The sequence below is a fragment of the Platalea leucorodia genome (genome assembly GCF_965183815.1).
Source record: "Platalea leucorodia genome assembly, chromosome: 8".
Taxonomy (NCBI): Eukaryota; Metazoa; Chordata; class Aves; order Pelecaniformes; family Threskiornithidae; genus Platalea; species Platalea leucorodia.
This window is the reverse complement of record NC_138830.1, coordinates 15,124,605-15,144,457: the sequence shown is the minus strand read 5'-3', so window position 1 is coordinate 15,144,457 and position 19,853 is coordinate 15,124,605.

The following is a 19,853-nucleotide window of genomic DNA, read 5'->3' as shown; positions in this document are numbered from 1 at the left end:
CGTCATGTTCTGTCTCACTGACCTGGTAGGCATTGACCTAGTTGCAGAAGTGTCATAATAGCAGATTTTAATGCATATGTTAATACTTGACACTAAAAAGACTGTACTTACTTGGGGTCAGACTTAAGTGAGATTTACTCCTTGGTTGCCCTGCTGAGAAAATGTTTGTGCACTTGGCCAGTGCTCTTCATTCCTAGTCCGGCGCAGGGAGTAATGATAGGACCGGAAAGGCTCACAAAGACAAACTGTGCTTTGTTTTTAGGTCGTGAACCAGAGTAACAGATGATGCTGGTCTCTTATACTAAAAAAAGGGATTGCTGTCTTGTAATTTTGTACTTCTCAGGCCTTAAGTGTGGAGGGAGAGATTAAACCAACTGCTGAGCAAAGCCACAGCAGATGTGGGGTGTGCAACCAAGCTGGTTTTGGCTTTGTGACCCTTTGTGCTGGTCCTGTACAGCCGGTTCGTGCTGTGCATGCGGAGGGTCCCCTGACAGCAGAGCTCTCACCTTGGCTCCTGCTTCCCCTGGAGTCCATGCTCTCGAGTTAAAAATTACATCACTGGAAGGAAGATATTCCCCTGCCACTTGAAAAGCTAAAGCATAATTATACTGAATGAATACTGTCAATGGTATTTTAAGTCAGTGTACCATAATGGAAAGCAGATTCTCAGGAGAGACTATTTAATCTGGTTCTCCTGGAGAAGGTGAGTTTTGCCTTTGTTTCCTGAAGAGGTTGTGCCCTAGCCAAATCAGTCTCTGATCAGACTTCCCCACCCTCCTTGGAGGGATGGTTTCTGCTTTTGTCCCTTCCAATGCTTTAGGGACCTGATTGCTCAGAAGCACCCATTTCTTTTCGCCTGTCTTGTATGAAGCTATTATCTGTCAAATTACCTGTCAAACTGAAGTTGGGGTATCCTTTATTGAAGTTTTAAACTATTTTTTCTATTCTATTTCTTTCATTCAAAGCATTTTGAATTCTTTGTTCTTATTGCAAGTACCTGAGTTTCCTTCTTTTGCATTCTCAGCCCTTTGCTGCCAGCTGGGTCTCCATGAGGCTCCTTGCTGGACAGGCTGTGTCCTGGTGTAGACCCTTCCAAATCTAGTGAATAACAGCAATCCCCAGGGCCTGGGGCTTGAGGACGACTCTGCTTGTTGCTCACAGAAACCTTTGGCCACAAGACCTGCCAAACCACTTGCAGTGTTTGCGTGAGTGAATGGAGGATAATGTAAATACGACCGAGCAAATAATGTTTGCTCAGTTTTGTTAAATGCAAACTGCTCCTTGCTGTGCTAAAGGACTCTTGCCTCGATAGAAGAAGGAACTATAAACAAGAGTTGTGGACCTAAAGGCTTGTTAATATTTTATGCTGCTATTGAGCAGTGGGCAAACTAGGTAACGGGCGAGGATCGTGGTTAAATTAATGCTTTCCTGTGGTGGTTTGGTCTGTTGCTGAATCGCATCCGCCCTGCTCTACCCTAGCTGGGGAACGCCAGCCAGGCCGCGTCGACAGCTCGGTACGGCACGTAGGAGCAGCTGGCAGGCGGGAGGCAATGCGGGGCTGCTCTGTTGTCGGGAGCCTGCACAAAGGGGATGTTGTGCTTCGCCCCGGCCACCTGCTGAAGGAGCCTCTCTCTCCTGCTCCTGTTGCTTTCCGCAGAAGGCAAGTTTCCATTTTTGAGTGTTGTTTTCTTAAAGTGCCTTGTGCATGTGGAGGGAGCGTGCAACTGGCTCCAGTCTGTTCTTTGAGATCTGCAGCAATGTCAGCACCCCAGCAGTCTGCCTCCCCTTCTAAGGGGCTTTGCTTTATAATGCAAGCAGTTTGTTTTCCTGGCTGATGTCGTTACCTGCTGCACTGATACCTGCAGCAGAAGCGCAGAGCTGGTTTGGGAGTATGGTTTGAAGCTGAACTTCCCTTTTACAGCATCTTGCGCTTGCATCATGAACTACAATTCTCCTTGCAAGGCAGGAGCTGGAGCTGCCATTCTCCTCCAGGTTTCTTCTGCCCAGTTTAGGGAGCCCTAGTCTGACCAGGAGCCTGCTCCCAGCAGTGCGTGGTACTTTCTGCCCCGGGGGAGCTGCTGGGCGCTGCTGGGTGCTGTACTGTGGGCGGAGGGTGGTGCTGGGTGCCGCACCTGCAGGGCAGTGCTGGCAGCCTGTGGTGGCACTCCCTGCCCAGGGACGCTGGGAGCCAGCCATGCAGGGGACGCTGGCCGGGGGGCACAGTGGCTCTGCCGCCTGGCCAGCAGCTTGCCTGGCCCGGGAGCCGGGCTGCATGTCCTGGGGGCTCTGGATGCTGGCCGCGCTGTGCTGGATCACCGCCCGCTCGCTGTAACTCCCCGGGGCTGGGCTGGGCTGCGGGAGGCTGCGGGGCTGCTCTGCTCTGATGTCCCGCAGCGCCGAGCGCGGCTGGAGCAGCCTGTCCCTCTGCCCTAGGCTGTCCTGCGGGTGCCCGGGGCAGGGCCGGCGGCAGGCGTCTGTCCTCTGCCTCCTGTACAGCTTCCTGGGCCACATCTGCAATGCAGTCGGGGCGCTGCTCGCCAGCCAGCTCAGCATCCAGGTGGGCAAGGCTCCGCGCAGCAGGGTGCGGACACCCCCCTGCACCCTGCTCAGCCGCCGCCGCGGCTGTGGGACCCACGCCTGCCTGCCGGAGGTGCTGCTCTGCTGCCCTGGGGTGCTGGGCCTGGAGGGGGGGCAGATTTTGGCAGCCTGGCTCAAAATAGCATGGCAAATGCAACCCTTCACATGGGGGGCTGTGAGCTGCTGCCTGAGGTTTTGCATTTTAGGGAGGTTCAGCCTCCCTGTGCCATCGTGTCTCTCCCCAGATCCTCACAGGCGCCTACATGGCTGTGGCCAATGTCGTCCGCTTCCTGCTCACCCTCTTTCCCCCCTGCCCGCCTGAGACCCAGAAGATGGCAGGTTCGTGCAGAGGTGCCCCTCCTGCCATCTGTGCTTTGGGGAGCACCGCGTACCCCTGGCCGGGCGGCCTGGCACAGGCACCTTGGGGACAGCAGCGCCGGGGGTAGCCACGTGGCACCCTGGGCAAGCAGGGTGTGACTGGGTGGCCCCTGGGACAGGCGAGGAGTGGGGGACCCAGCACAGCCCACGAGGGTGGGATGGGGCAAAGCCTGTCCCCGGGGATGACGGCCTGAAAGCGAGCCCGTGTCCCACGCAGGTCTGCCCCGCCAGCGGAGGAGGCGGCGGCGGCTGCGGGACGGCCTGCTCGCCCTCGCCCTGCCCCTGTCCGTGGGTGCTGGCAGGTCTCTGCTGGCACCCAGCCCCCGGCCCTCCTGGGAGCTGCTACAAGGAGCCCGGCGGAGGCTGCTCGGGGCGGTATTCGAGGTGAGCTGCGCCCTCCTTGTCCCCCCCCCAGGGTTGGGTGGGCAGCGGGCAGAGCCTGGGCGAGCACAGGCAGCTGCCAGGCTCTGAGCACCAGTGGGTTTGGTTCAGTTGTATTTTCCCCTTTAGCACCCTTGGTGCTGCCCAACCTGGCATCTCAGCTTCCCAGGGCTGTGTGCCCTTGGGGTGCCCCAGGCTGGTCCAGGGGTGCTTTGTGGTCCCCCAGGACCCACCCCAGCCTCTGCGCCCCAGGGGCTGGAGGCCGGGAGAGGCAGCCCCCGCACACCGTGGCACTTCTGGTCTGGCAGGAGCAGGGGTGAAGCCCTTGGGATCATCAAGGGGGCCGGGAGCAGCCGGTGGAGACAGGGCGCTCTCCGGGTGGGCTGTGGTGGAGGTGTTCCCCTGCCTCCCCTGGTTCTCCCTCCCTCCCTCCCTCAGGACAACACAGAAGCGCTGGGGTTTGTCCTGGGGCTGCTCTCTGCCCTCATTGCCCTCACAGCCAGGATCCCCGCATTCTCCAGAGCAGTAAGTGTCTGCCTGGCACGGCTGCCCTTATGCCCCCCAGTCCCAGGCAGGGCTCCCCAGCCGCGACAGTGACTCCTGCGTCCTGTTGCAAAAGCCCTGGGGGGAGGCCGGGTACCTGTGCCCCCTGCACAGCCTCTCCCAGCTGCTTGGTCCTCAGGCAGCTGCAGGGTTCGGCACAGCAGCCCCCTTCCCAGTGGGGTGCGGGGTCCCTGTGCTGGCTGCAGCAGCGTCCCCGTCTGGGGACGGGCTCTGTGGCTCCAAAGCAGGCTCTGGGTGGCTCAGTGCAGGGGGAAGCCGTGCTCGTGGAGGCGGCTGTGGGCCACCCTCTGCTCGGCCGCAGCCGGCGTCCTCTACACAGCAGCGATTGTCACCCGCGACCAGCAGCCTGCGCACGTCCTGAGGGCCCTGCCCTGGCTCCTGCTGGCCCTGGGCTCGGCTGCGCTGGATGTGGCTGTATCCTTTCCCAGCTCCTTCCCCGGGGCTCTCGGCTGGGATGAGGAGGTGGATGGGGCACAGCTCCTCTCCTGGCCCCAGTGCCTGGGCTGTGGGACTGGTGTGGGGAGGGGGCTCTGCTGTCACTCCAGAAATACCCTTAACGGGGGCTCAGCTCCTGTTCCTCGCCTGCACGGCCAAGAGCCAGATGGGGCAGCGGCTTGTACCAGAGGTCCCCGATGCCTGGGCCCTCCTGGCTGGAGAGAGGGAGGAAGATGACAGGGGAGCAGTGGAAGAAGAGGTTTTTTTTTCCTCTCTCTCTGGTTGAAGGGCAGAAAGGAGAGCTGCCCCGCTCGGCAGCGTTACTGCTCTGCCTCCCCAGGGGAGGGTGGAGGGATGGCAGGGGCTGGGGCCCCTGGAGGAGTGGTACGGAGGGTTGGCATGCTGCAGGGCACAGCTGGCACTGGGAACGTCACCCTCACCACAGGGCCACGTGCATTTTCCTGCTATGCTGACCTGGGAGCAGCTTGGCACCGGTGTGCAGCCCCCAGATGCTCCCCCGGCCCTGGTGGTCACTGCGAGGCGGGAGGCTGGCAGGGGTCCCTCTCCCCCTCCGCTCCCTCTGGGGGAGGTCAGCTCAGCACCATCCTGCACCTACCCAGGTCTTCAGTGCTTAGTGTGGCTAGGGCAATGCTGCTGGATGGGGTGGGTGCTATGCCCCTGGGTGCAGGCTGTGGTGTGGGCGCAGCTCTCCTGGTTGTAGCTGACGTGGCTCGCTCTCCTTTGCAGGCTGCAAACTGGGCCCCACTTAACATGTTTCCAAAACCCAAATCTGGGCACAGGATGGTGGCAACCAGTCACTGCCTAGACCTGATGATCAGGCTGGTGCAGCAGGTGAGAGGCTGCTGGGGCTTGGTGCACCCATGGGGCTCGGGGGGGGGTCAGGGATGCTCTTACCCTCCTGGTAGAGAATGGGCTCTCTGCGGATGGCTGTGGGGTGGGTGTGTGTGCCCAGATGTGTGGGGGGCAGAGCAGCGTCTGCCTTGCTGTCCTGCACAACACGGAGAGTCCAGCAGCTTGCGGATGCTGTCGCAATGGGAGCCCTGAGGTGGTGTGCACACACCCAGGGCTGCTGGGTTTTGGTGCTCTCCCCGGTGATGTCTCCCTTTGATGTCCTCCTCTTGCTTTCTGTCACCTGTCAGACTGGTCACAGCGTGGTGAGGCTGCCCAGGGATGCACAGATGGGCGCAGCAGGCCCTGCACCACCACAGCCCCCTGCCTGCCCCCGGCTCCCAGCCCTGCGCGCTGGGCTCTCCTCATCCAGCTTCTCCGATGCTGCCTCCGTCAACTCAGAGCTTGAGGTCAGTGCCTACTCCTGACTCTTTAGTACTGTTTCTTCTCCCTTTGGGGCTCTGCCTTGCTGTAACGTGTACTTTAAAGCATCCACCCCATACGGTGACAGTCCTGGTGCCGGGGGCAGGTCTAGAGCCTGGTTTAGATGGGTCCATCCCAGGGCAATGCCCAGGACGCTGCTGAGGTGCACAGGCTGCGTTGTAGAGCAGAGCTTAGAAAAAGAGCGTGGAGACTAGCTTATTCTGTCAAGATGTGGGTGAACCACCATGGCATCTCTGCATCCCCTCAGACAAGCGTGCCAGCCCCGCTCGCAGCGTTGCCTGCCCACCCGGGGAGCCTCCATCCGTGGCTGCTCCTCAAAAGGCTGGAGCCAGGGTGAACTCCAGGCTGTCCCAGGCTCACTCGACGGTCTTTTTACTCTGGCTGAGCTGTAGCTGGCATGGCCCTGCAGAGAAGCTGCTGGGAAATGAGGGGATTTCACAGGGCTCCTTTTGGTGGTGTTACCTTGGCCCTTCTCTTTCCTATCTGCCTACTAGTTAGTGGAGTTTTATTATCAGGAGAGGGGCAAGACTTGTACTTTTTCAGGGCTTCTCTGTTACCTCCTGGCAGTCTTGCTTAGTTTCTCCTAAGGGCTTTTCCCACTCGGGCTGCTGCTGTTGGCTGCAAGAGGGTTTCAGTGCAGGTCACCCTGGTGCAACACTGGCCCCAGTTCTGCCCTGGAGGTCCAGAAGGCTGGGGCTGTCCTTCACACACAGGACTTGCTGTTGCATGTCAGAGCTGCTGCCTAGGCTGTCCACCTACTAGAAAATGTGCTTTGCAGGGTCTGTTTTGGGGCAGAGCAATATTTTTTTTTTTTTTTCTCTTTTTGGGGGAGAGCAGTATTTTTTTTACTCTTTGGGGGAGATGAATATTTTTTTACTCTATCCCTGAAAATGAAAGCATTGTAGGCGAGCAAATGAGGGGGATGCCAGGACACACTCACTAACTGCAAATCCCTGAGCTGCTCTGCTGTGGGGCACCATGGCTCTTCTACCGCTGCGGTCCATGGCAGGTGATGTACGTGCCTCACTTCCCTCAGCTTTGCAGAGCCAGCACTACACAAAAGAAGCCCTTGTCCCATCTGCAGACCGGGCTGTGTGGCTGGGCAGCGTCACAGCCAGGTTTCTCGGATCTTTTCCTGATGTCTCAGCACAAGGATCAGTGGGACGATGACTTTTGCACCAGGGAGTCCCGCAGCAAGGGGCTGCCACGCGTGCATCTCGCCAGCTTTCTGCAGTCACAGCCTGCACAAAATACTTCATTATTCCTCTGGAGGAGGCTGAAATCCTTCTCTCCTGCCGTTAGGGGCCGGCCTTTCCAAGGCAGAGGGAGAGCGGCCCTGGCCGTCAGGCGGGCGTCCCAGCGCAGCGGTGCGGGTGCCCTGGCAGCTGGGATCCCAGCAGAGGTGCGGGTCCCCGGGGGCTCCCCCGCACCACCCCTGCAGAGCGGCGCACCGACGAGCTGCTCCCCGCCAGCCTGCTCGAGGGGGCGGTCAAGAGGGCCGTGGTGGGCAAAGCGGCTCTGGCCGTGGTGGGCAAAGCGGCTCTTGCCCTGGCAAGTCAGGAGCTGGGTCCAGGCCCTCTCCGGCTGCTTCTGCTGAAGTTAGGCAGCTCCTTCCTGGCTGGCCTGAAACACCATTGCTTTAAAGTAAGCAGCAGCTGCCTTTTTTCTCTGCTCAAAGCTCCTTCCCTGCTCCTATGAGCTTCAACCCGTTGTCTGGCCCCAGCAGGTTCCTCAATCCCATGCATCTACGAGGAGCAGTGTTGTGCTCTGCCACCCTCCCTGCGTGGTGGCTTTAGGCCAGCTTTTTTTCCTGAGTTGTTTGTGGTTTTGGTTTTTTGTTTGGTTTTGGTTTTTTTCCCTTTTGCAGCTGAAATATTGGGGAAAAATATCACTGGGCTGCTGGGAGAGAGGCAGGGAGCAGCTCTGCAAGGCACCTCACAGTATAATTTCTCAGGGCTAAATGCCTGAGGTGCCCAAGCCATCTTGGGACATGAAGAGAGGTCATGGTGAGGACAAGAGGAAAAGAAACCGCTCCTGAGTCAGAGGAACTCTGCCCCAGTGTTTTTTCTTGCTGTGGCTGTGGGAAAAGGGTCTGTCCCGTGAGTGGTGTCAGGGTGGGAGGGCTGCGCTTGCTGGGTGGAGCAGACTTGCGTTTGCACTCCTGGAAATGTCCCCCTCTGATCCCCAGCGCCTCGTCACTTGGGAGTCATAGCAGTCGAGGCAAAGAAACAAACATCGTCATGTCCCTGACGGGAAGTTCCCGTGGTCCAGCCAGGCTTTTGCTGCCTGCACAGAGCAAAGGGAAGCTGGAAGCCTCTGCAGAGCCCCTTTGTCTTGGCTGGTGTTGGTGAACCAGCCCAAGCTTCATCTGGGGCTTCACAGGGGTTTTTAGCAAGGGTTGTCTCTGCCTGGTGGCTCTCAACCATCTGCGCTTGTGGCAGCATGGGGGGGGCTCAGGAACCGTTGCTGTGGGGGTCCCAGGGAAAAGGGATTCTCCCTCTCTCGTCTCGGTCGGCCACCACCCCATGTGCCCCTAAGCCCTCTGCTCACGTTGCCTGGGCGGGGAGGGAAGCGCATGAGAAAAATGGAAACCAGCGTTGTTCTGCTTTCAGCTTTGCTTGCGTTGTTGTAGAGAAGGGGAGAACCAAATACTTTCTAGTTTCAAACGTAGCCAATTCCCCTTTCTGGGAAGAGGCGGCACAGGCCCTGTGCTGGCCGCGGGTAGCAGTGCTGCCCGGGGCTCCCTCGCACCCGGCAGTGAGACTGGCTGATCCTTTCTTTTCACAGTGGGACTTTGAAGACATGACGGTGCAGTGGAGCCGGGCCAGCCCCGCTGCTCAACCTCGCTCCATGCTGTGCTCAGGCACCTTCGGACAACGTGCAGCCCCTCTGAGGTGCCCTGAGCACCCGTCCCCCCGACCGAGCAAGCAGTAAACAGCAGAAGGTGCTTCCTCGGGGCTCCCCTGCGAGAGGTGATAAGCTCTGGGGTGCCATTACAGGCTGCCATGCCGTGCCTGGAGCACTGCCTAGGTGGAGCGGTGACAGCTTCCAGCATCTCCTTTCACCCTTGTCCTGCTGCAGCGGGGTGTGGGGGTCCCCCTTCCCTGCCACTGTTGGCTCCACTCTCTGGGATTGAGGCTGCAGGAGAGGTGCAGCCTCACAGCTGGATTTAAACCCAGCAGTCTCCCCTTTTGGTTGGGCTAGTGTTTTCCCCAGCGTCGAGGGTTACAAGCCCTGCCCTGTCACACTCTGCAGACTGGAATGGAAGCCTCCTGATCTGCCCGGCACGGCAGGAGATGGGGACAGTCCCCCCTGTGACTTCCTGCTGCTGGCTGCCACGGTCATCCCTGCCTGCTGAACACTAGCACTGCAAGCCAGGGACCAGCAAGACAGAAACCCACTTGGAAGGTTACAGATGTCTAAAGTGCTGTACGTGGGGGACTGACCCATCACTCGTGGTCTGCCTGGCATGTACCGTCTACTCCTGCCAGCTGCCATAAACCAGAGCGCTGCCAATTGCTGTGACATGGAGGTGAATTTCTTGCCCTGGGATGATTTTGTGCCTCAAAATGCGTGTGGTGCAGACCAGAGGAAGCTGCAGAAATGTAGGAGCCCATGAAAAGCTCAGGAGGAAGCGGCTGGTTTGTGTTTGCAGTGCTGGGCTCGTTCAAGTGCCTTGGGCCCTGTGTGCGCTGGTGAGGTTGCAGCTGCAGTGCGGGGATCCCCAGGACCCCGCAGCCCACGATGATGGATTTGTTGCACATGAAGCGCTGCTTTGTCTCAAATCTCATCCATATCTTTCAAATCCACATGCCATGCCCTCCTCTCCCAGCCCTGGGATGCTGGGAGGGGAAGCCCTGGGTGTGTTGGACACTGGGCTGGAGCAAGAGGATCCGGGGCAGGGACTGGGAGAGCTGTCTGGCTGCTCTCCTGCTCCTCTCTGTTACAGAGCACGGGGGAAGAGCAGAGCTTCCCACGCAGGAGAGCAGTGGAGAGCACAGCTGGGGCTTAGCTCTTTTCCACAGGGTGGGTGGTGTTGGCTCCTACAAGGAGCACATCAGGGAAAGAGCCTTTGCTATAGCCCTGGGCTAACGGTGGCTCCCATGGTCTTTTCTGAGGTGCTGGTGGCTTGTAGCTGTCCTGCCTTCCCAACAGCACGCATCCTGCCCTGGCCTCCAGGCTCTGCTCTGGCTAAATAAACTGGAAGGAAGAAAGAAATGGGAGACTGGTGTTTCAATGCCATGGTCAAATCTCATCGAGCCATGCTGCCTGGCACTACGCTCCCTCCAGGTGAACAGCTGAGCTGGCACCTGACTCAGGCAGGGGAAAATGCATGGTTCATTAACAGGGTGAGGCTTAATGGGGTGAGGATGAACCCCAGGGTGGCCAGACCCTGCCTAGTTTGCCTTCAGCTGCAAAAGGAGCCTTTGCAGAGCTCCTGCTGATAAGAAGTGCCTGCATTCATGTTTCCAAAGGCCCAAGCGAATTGCTGAGTGGCGAGGCTCAGAAATCCAGACGCCAGACAATGGAAAGGCTGGAAACATAAAGGAAAGGAAATTCTTCTGCTGTATTGCCTTTCCTATGGCGATAAGATAACCCAATGTGAAACAAAAGTCTCCGCTGCAGACGGCGGGGTGGGCGCTTTGGAAAGCGGCAGGAGGATGTCTGCATCAGCTGGGATCAGCTGGGATCTCCCGCGCCGGTGGGGCGCAGCTGGCCTGCGTGGCTGTTGCACAGGTGTGCAGCGGGCTGCGGTGTTGGCGGTGCTTTGCAACAAGTAAGCTGGCCTGCTCCTGCTCCATCCCACAGGCCCATCCGTGTCCTTCATTTACACACTGACAAGAGAAATCTTACTTTAAATGCTCTGGAAGAGCTGAGAAAAGTGAGGCCACAACATTTGCTAGTGACACATAATTACTGGGTGTATGAACATCCCAAAGCTGGTGGCAGAATTTGTTGAAGGGGTTTAGCAGTGCTGAGTGGCAGGGGGACAGAGGGATGGGTTATGTTGCATGTCGGAACAGTGGAGACAGGGATGGAGAGTGTGTCCACATGAGCAGGGCTGGGAGCAGGATTAGCTGCTGCCGTAGGGGAGGCTGGTCGTGGGGGTGTGGGGCATGTGGGAGCTGCTAGGGCGAGGGCTGCAAGTGAATCCAGTGCCGTCCCAGTGTGTGTACAGTGCTGGGCATACCCCATAGCTCCCAGAGCTGTATAGGCCATGAGAAGAGGAGCAAGGACAGCAAGGGGCATGGATGGCATCTGATTAAGGAATGACTAAATGGGGTGGGCCTCTGAAGAGATGTCCTGTCCCAAGGAGGGGATGTGGTGGGGTGGGTACCATCGGGGCAGCAGAGGAAAGAAAAGGATGAGCGCTTCTGCTGCATCTCAAAGCACAAGGACAGGGAGCTCTGAAATGAAACTGGCCAGAGACAAGTTCAGACCACAGCCTGTGTGCTCAGAAAGACCAAATTAACTGCGGAAATCATTGTGGGCTATTTTGGGCAGTGAGACTGGGATGAATGATGAGAGGAGTTCAAGGAGGCAGGCCAGGGCTGCCCCTCTGGCTCAGGAAGCCCCCGGGCTGTGGCTGCTGGGAGCGGCAAGGCGGGCAGCAGGAGGTCACCCTGCGCTGCCCTGCTCCGCTTTGGCCCCAGGGCTGAGCCTCTGGTCCTCCCCAAGGGCTGCTTTGGTGTCCCATCATTAGCAGTTAAACCGCAGACAACAGCAGGACGGGTGCTGTGCCTGGCAGGGCAGCGCCTGCTCCCTTCTTGTGGGGGTCCTGGCATGGGAGCTGCAAAGGGCGCGATGGCGTTTGCTCAGGCTGCGGGAAGGGACATTGCAGGCTGCAGAGACCCGGGTGAAAGGAGGAGCTGCGCGGGACAGTGCTGGGGCTCAGGCACATCACACATTACTGTGGTTGTGGCTCTGCAGCGGCTGCACTTGCTCTCTGCCCTGGGGAGCAGCAAGGGGAAATAGTGGTCTCAGCCCTTTCAGATGTTGTATTCAGTCCACCTGTTTTTTTTTTACCCTTTGGTTTTACACTGACAGCCCAACTGTGGAAAGTGGAGGGCTGAGCTGTAGGCATAGGGAGACGTGCAGGAATTAGGACAGCAGCAGCTTTGGTCTGACAGTTGTAACGCTTGCAGCGCTTGGCAGTCTGTCCCTTCGTCCTGCTTTGGGAAGCAGGACCCAGCAGCAGAGCAAAAAAGAGCACACAGCACCATAACACTGTGCAGGATTACACAGGATTACATCTGTGCAGCACGGTTTGCTGTAACCCCTCTGCCCACTCCCTGTAGCCCTCAGTGGCTGCTTCTGCTGGGGTATTTGGGGAGCTACCACTGGCACTGGAACGTCTGATGAAGATCACCCCACCAGCAGCCACAGTCTTGCTTGGGGGGATGAAGAGCTCTTCCCAGTGCAGAGCGCACTGGAGTGTTCCCCACGCTGCTGCCAGGCCAGACCTGCTGCAGCCACGCGTTGCACAAGCAGTCGCACGATGAGGCTGGCTGCATGCACCCAGCGCGGCCCCTATGCTGTATACCTCCGGGGCAGGTAAACCGAGCAGGGCAGGCAGGTGTCCCCCGTGGGACCTCATTGCGGGCTTGTGCTGGCCATCCCAATGGCCATCACAGTGGCCTTTCGAGTCCTCTCCTGCCCTGTGGCTTGCAGCAGAGGTGAGCTGAGCACTTGCTGCTCCCTGCTGTGCCAGGGCACACGGTTTGTGGGGTATCTGGACCCCCTCAAGAGGTTCTTTCAGCCCTCCCAGCCCAGCTGGGCAGGGTCCCCGGGTGGGCTTGCGGCAGCAAGGAGTGAAAAGATGGCAGGAGTGACCTGCTGTCCTCCCTGCAGGGATGCTCTGCAGGTGGAGACGGGCTCATGGGCTGCTCTTGGACTTCCCAGTGAGATGATATAAGCTCTTCAGGAGAGGATCCTCTTTGCCCTGGACTGGGAACAATGTGCCTCCTGTTGCAACTGGTGTTTCAGGGACCGAGATGTCCCTGGGGTCAGGCTGAGTGTCCCCGGGGCAGGACGGCCGCTGGCCACGCTGGGTCCCCCGTGCTGTGGCGGCACAAAGCTGAGTGCCTTTGAAGCGCCCGGCACCGCACTCCGCGCTGCTGCTGGACAGGATCTGAGCAGCCATTGTGCAAAGCAAAACAAACCCTTCCTATCGTGTCGGAGGCTCGGAGGGTGGCTCTGCTTCCAGCTGCGGGGCTGAAGAGCGAGTGCAGCCCTGCCAGAGCCAGCTGATAACCATCTCCCCTTGCAAAAGAGTTCAAGTCCCCCGCTCCTGGAGGGTGATGTCACTTTATCAGCACTTGAAGGCTCCTGATAAAGGGATCAATCTAACTCCAACTGCATCCCCACTGGGGCTGCAAACACAATGTACGGGGCACAGCCAAAGTGAGCACAGCACCCCGTGTGCTCTTTCACCTTTGGGAGGGTCGCGGCTGCCCAGACCCCGCACGGCGCAGCGCTGGGGCCGGGAACAATAGTGGCCACAGCGGTGCTGCGGCCGGGGTGGGCGATTACCGAAAATCATGTGCTTACCCCGGCTGCAACAGAGGCAGTTTGTCAAAGTCCCATTTTCCTTTCCCTGATAAGATAGGGCTTGTGGAGTACAATAATGCTTTCCTGAGATACAATTGTGGCTCTTCTACCCGGCACACACACAGGGGAGGCTAATTTTGGCCTTGCTGGGCTGGCAGGGGGTGAGAGTAGGTCTCCGTCCGTGTCGGGGCTGCGGTCCAAGGGGCAGAGCGGCTCTCTGAGCCCTGAGGACCAGGACGGCCCCAGGGGCAGCAGGGTCGCGCTGGCTCCCACGGGCTGGCACGCTCCCTGCTTCTGGAAGATGTCGCAGCTGCAGAAGGAGCTGTCGCCGCTGGCTTCGTGCTATGGAGCCAATACGATGCAGCACGATGCTGCAGTCTTGCCGACACCTGGTAAACCCTGCCCTGAGGCTGGGGCAGCCAGGATCAGCATTGCTCCCCCTTACCCTTGCAGGCACCCAACGCATGCAGCTGCACCTTCATGCCCTCTTCCCTCCCGTGCTTTGAATGTTATCCTGTCCTAGAGGTGGCCCCGTGATGCGAGGCCAGTGTTCATGCCCTGGCTGAGGAAAGATGCCCGTTCCCAGCTGTCTGCACCACAGCTTGCTGGCCAGGCACAGGCAGGAAGGTGATCTCAGCTGCCTGCTGCAAGCCAGCCCCTCTGCAGGCAGCTCTGGTGCAACCACGATCTCAAGAAGAAAGCAGTAGACGGCACCACTGACAAAGCCTGACCTTATGAAATCCCTGGCCTCCCTGGGAACTGGACCTTTTTAATAATATATATATTTGTAGATGCTGGATCTGGCCTTCCTTGGGAGGGTAATGAGCAGCACACCCCTCCGGCGGAGCCAATGTTTCCATTTTGGCATATTGCTTGGGATGCACTTTCTACACAGTTTGAAATCTGAGCATAATACTATCTTCATGAACCACATTCACCAGTCTGATAATGTGACCCGACAAAAGGTCAATGGAAAAGTTAATATAATTTATTGGCTGATTTAAAAAAAAATCTAATCATCTGTTTTTCCTTTTTCCTGACCCCCCACCCGCACCCAGCGCCCTGCTGACATTTTCCAGCCGTTCCCAAAACAATGGCTAGGGTGGGAATGCTCTGATCGGGCGCAGCTTTGGAGGTGGCTTTTCCTGAGGGGCTGCAGGCGCAATCTGTCTGCTTGGCTCCCCCTCCCCAAGAGGTGTGCAGAGGATGCGGTGCTCAGCCAAGGTCACTGGCCTGGCCAGGGACAGGGCTGGCACCAGGGCAGGCTTGGGCAGACCTAGGGGCTTCAGTGTGTTTGCTGGGTGTCCTCTGTTCCACGGGGTGACTTGAGCTCACCTGCTTTGAGCTCAAAGGGGGACCTTCACATCTGCCGGTTCTGTAGCTGTGGACAGGAGGGTCCAGCCGGGTCCCGCCGGGTCCCTGGGTGTCAGGCACAGCTGCTGGAGCAGTGTGGCCAGATGTCGTGGATGAAGTCCTCAAGAGCCCCAAGAACATCCTCTCCGTGGACACGGCCCTTTGGGGAGGTCTCCATCAGCACATGCAATGCTGCCTCGTGGGAAGGCTGCAGGAAGCCCCAATGTGGTGCGCAGGCACGCGCACACGGGTGCATTCCTTTGCACGTGTGTGTGAGCAGGTGGGACGCGCCATCACGCAAGCACCCCTCTTTCTTGCACAGTCTTCCCTTTGGGTTTCCCAGCCACGAAGAGCGTGCTGCCGCTCGCTCAGCCCGGAGTAGGGTGTTGAAAGTTGCTACACCCCATAGCTACTCAGCAACCACTTGTCTCCTCATGCCCTGGAGCCTGTGCTGTCTGCAGAGCCCCAAGAGGTGTCTGGAGCAATCAAGCAGCCAGATGGTTGTCAGGGTATGACCTGTCCTGAGGAGGCAGATGAGCTTGCTGTGCTAGGGTGGAGCTGCAAAAGTAATTAGTGATTTCTTATGCTAATACCTTACAGATGCAAGAGAAAGGACCCCAGAGGGCAAAGGATGGTGGAAAGGATCCAGCAGCTTCTCTCAGCATTAGCTGCTGCTTAGAAGTGGTGGCTTTGGAGCTGCCACCCTGCTGAGCTGTGGGAGGGAGAGCATGGGGAAACCATCTTCTGGCATGGGCTGGGGGCAGGAGAAAGCCCAGAGCTGCCCATTTCTGTCAGGCTGCAGCACTGCTGAGCTCTGTCACGGTGCTACCATGGCCAGGCATGGAAAACCCTGGCTCCTGTCAGCAAGTGACCGTCCTCCCCGGCTTTTTCGTGGCGCTGTCTCCAGGCCCGGCTGTGGCTGAGGAGATGGAGGGAGCTGAGCAGTATGGCTCGGAAAGCAGGGGGCAGAGGAAAAGCAGGTAACTTCTAAAGTCTGTAGCTTCAGAAAAGCAAAATGAGCCTCAAACATGATCTCGCCTTGTGTTTTGTAATGCTGGTTTGTGCTTGTTTGTGTGTGAGGCTAGCTGTAGCCTGGGGGCTCCCTGGCTGTGCAGCTCTGCCTGCTGCCCACCCTGCCCGGTGCTCTGGGGTGCTGCTGCCCGCCAGCAAACCCAGCCTCCCCGACGTGGGGGAACTGGGCTCCCACACCAGGGACGCTCCCCTGCCTCGCTTGGGGAGCTCAGGAAGGGAGGAGAGCTGGAGGCAGAACCCCCAGGCCTGGGCTCTGTGGCAGGTAGCCCTGGGTTCCTGCAAGCCTTTCACAAGCAGGAGCCTTTGGATGCTGCTGTGCCCAGCAGCCCAGCGCGCAGGTAGCCCTAACCAGGGCCAACAGCAGGCATCCCTTGTGCAGAGCTGCCTCCCTCTTGTCGCTCTGCAGTTACCAGACTGTGCTGCTTGTGTTCCCAAGGCTGTCTGCCCACCCTAGAAACTGCTTTTCAGTGTCTTGTGATCTTCTCTGGCCCGTGCACACGATGTTCTTTGCCCATCAGCACATTTAGCTCCTGCTCTGTTCCAGCTGGTGCTGGGCCATGCTGGTCCTGATGGCAGCGATGCCGCTGGTCTGCGGGGCGAACAGGGAGCCACCGGGGTGGCAGAGGGGATTGCAGAAGCATAGCTTCTCAGACTGTAATAAACTTGTGGACTTTGCCCGTTTAGTTGAAATAATGGAGATGAAAAAGTTATTAATGAGGATGATTGACGGTGGGCCAAATGACCAGACAGCGTAACCTGCCTCGCCTCCTTCTCCAAGGTGCTGTGCCAAGGACAGGAGATGCACGCAGGCTCTGGCCCCCTGTGCTCTTTGAGAGCAGGCACGGTCCAGCCTTGCTCCAGAGAGCACGAAGCAGAAGAAAGGCTTCCCAGCCCTTGGCTTTGTTGTGACAGCACCGCCGGCCGGTCTGCCGGGCGGTTTCCCAGGAGGTGCTGTGAGAACAAGGTTGCATAAGTCACTTCAACAATAACTTTGCTCTGCCATGGACCCCGCTGTTAAAATCGTGTCCTGTCTCCAGGCACAGCAGGGGGTACGAGTAGTTCCTTGACCTGCCAGGACAGGGGTAGCTTTGGTTTGATATCCGTGATAAACCCCTGGAGAAGCTGTGGATGCCAAACGCCCCCCGTCCTGCCCACGTTGCAGTCCCCAGTGGCATGACAGTAAAAGGGAGATTTGTGTTTGATTCCCTGATGGGAGGGTACACATGCTGTTTCCTCACCCTGAATTTCAGTGCACTTCAGCTCCTCACTGCATGCTTGCCCCCTCTGGGCCAGCTCCCATCAGAAATGGCCAGGACGGTGGTCTGCACGCACCCTCAGCCTGGCCCAGGACGGCTGCAAGAGCTGCTGCTTCTCTGCCATGGATGTTGAAGGACAGAAGGTGAAAGCAAGTGTTGCATATGCTATAAAAATCAAATCCGGGTTGGTTTTTTTTTTTTTGGTTCAGTAGGGCAACTTTGCTATGGTAAATATGTCTCGGAAACTGGGAATCCAAACGGCAATAGTTCAAAGACATTTTTCCGGTGCTGTAGATCTAAAGCTGCTCATCACAGCACAGCCCTTGGCAGGCGAAGTGTAACAGGGATCGCGTCCTCGCTTCCCGCCAAGGGTGTAAAAGCAAGGCACTAATTCGCAGATCTTGAAGAATGTGCCAGTGGTATTTCAGCAGCTCTAATGCTCTGCAGCCTGTGAAGGCAGCACAGTAACCGAAAGGAAATATCTTTGTTTTTATTCACTTGGCTTTATTCCTAATTCACTCTTTGATGCCATCAGCCTGGGATAATACATTTTCAGAGATATGCTTGAAATTAAGGAAATGAGTCTGATTAAGTCCTTTAAACATACTTTGAGGGAGAAATGTACAACAATAGAGGTATTAAAGGTCCTATTTTCAAGTAATTCTAATATGAAATCAAAACATCGCGCTGCTAGATGGCAAGGTCCATTAGCGGTGTGCGTGCATTCTTCAGCGGGAGAGGATATCTCCTTCTCCAGCTAGGACAGTTGCCAGAGAGCTTGAATCTGTCCTCTGTGCTGGGTGGGCAGTGAGAGGCAGATTCATTCCACAGTCCTCTTACTTGCAGCCAAATAATAAATGCACAAGCATTTGCCCTTTGCCAATTGTACTCTGCTAGGTAAAAGCGATGGTTTCTCAAGAGCCTTGTGTTTGAGGTTTGCCTGCATATTTTTTTTTTTAGCTCTGTTTAGATAGTTGCTTTACTTTTCTTAGCTGTCCTGGGGTAGTTTAGCTGTAAATAGGTTACCTAGTATTGCTTTTACTCTGTCCATTGGCGTGGGTGGAGCTCCCCCCATTTACTGGAATACTTCCCAGTGAAGTCAGTAGCTTTGCAGGTACCTGCTGGGTCCCCCTGGCAATTTTTCCCTCTGGCTGGGACAACTGCTACCAAACTCAACCCTCCTTCATTGCGCGGCAGCCTTTGCTCTGCTGTTACCGTCACCAGTGCTGATGTGGTGCCCAAGGATTTCAGCCCGGCCCGGGGGCTGGATGCGACAAGCCCTGTGCAAGCCATGAGGAGACCGGTGTCCTCGGTGGAGATGATCCATCAGCGAGCTTTTGAGTGCGTGTGGCATGACAGAGTTAAGACATATAGTACGGTGGAGGTGTGGAAGCAGGCAAAGGCACCCAGATCCCACTCTTCTTTAGGTATGGTACAGGCTAGGCAAAGTCTGACAGTCCTACTGACTGAAAGATTTCTACATTATTTAAAATAAAGAGGGGAGGGGGGAAAGGGACAAATACCGACAAAAAGGACGTGCCAAGTAGCTGTACAGTGATTCAGTTATGGCTTTGTGGCAGCAGGGAGCTGGGAGAGGAGAGGGGATGGTAACTTCTGGGGAGGGAATAGTCTTTAAAGGTCCTGAGAAGTAACCTGGAGACAGGCGTGACCTCCTTTACTGCTTCCCATGGCAGTCGTGGGGCTAGCGGGAGGAATGGGAAAGCACAGTGTTATTCATTTAATCTACTATAAAAAGTGACTATTAAGATCTTGTTCGAGTAAATGGAGCAATGAATTCCCCTTTCACTCTGACTGCTGCTGAAGGCATGTGACTTATTAGATATGCTGCTGTTGTTAATGGAAATAACTAGCCAGGCTATTTTAAACCAAGAAGTGGATGTCAGGGGAAAGGGGGGAAAAGGGATTGGGTAACACAAGAGAAAAGAGAGGCTTCATCTGTGACAATCTTGGGCACTGTGTACAATTTGCTCCTTAAGCTATTTCACAAGCTCTTCTGGCAGAGAAGTGATAATAAATTGTTTAACAACTCAGGCTTGCCAAAGTAGTTTAAGGAGCTTTCAAAGGAGACTTTTAAAGACTTGTGGCTTTCAACTGCATGTGAATCATCCTCTTGAAGACTGAAACTGTAATTGCAGACTGCTAACCACCATTTCATGGGTCACCGTATACCTGTCTGTGCGTTCACGAGCTCTGGCAGGCAGTTCAAGAGTCAGAGGTTCCTGTGCAGATCCCATGCCCGCGTCCGAGAGCCCAGCGCGGCAGCGATGCCATTGCTGTTGCCAACCAACTGAACCTGAAAATCTCAGCTGGCAGAGCCTGCAAGCAACTGAAGTCAGGGGAAAAAAAATAAAGGTAGGAGGAGGAATGTCGTGTCCCCCCACAGCTAATTCCTTCCCCTCTGTGACTCGGGGAAGGCATGGAGCCTTATCCACTCTCAGCCCCTTTTCTTATGAGGCTCTTTTTATTTGCCTAAGGATGTATGGGGATTAGAGAGAGTGGGCCATGGGGACTTCATCCCCTAAGCATGTAACACCCCTGCCAGGCAAGCCAAACAAACGAGGCCAGAGGTGTCCCACAGGAGGCCCCACGGCCGTCCCCGGGGAAGGCCTGGTGGCACAGGGCTAGCAGAGGTGTGCTCGCAGCATCTGGGACCAGATGTGGCCAGCTGGGTGCCTGTGCCCTGCGGAGGTGGGTCCCACAACCTCCTCTGCGCTAAGGCACATATTTATACAGCCCTACCAGAAAAGGCAGGGTGGAACATGCTAATATATACACATTAAAGAGACTGAATAAATAAACAGTAGGTTTTGATTTATTTTCTCTGCTACTTGGATATCTTAGTTTTGGCACAAGATAGATTTCATACACAAATGTGATTTCCAGATAGGCTCTTGCCCTGGCTGATTTAGAAATCATGTGCAAAGGAGAAAAAAGCTTTGCAAATGTTCTTAA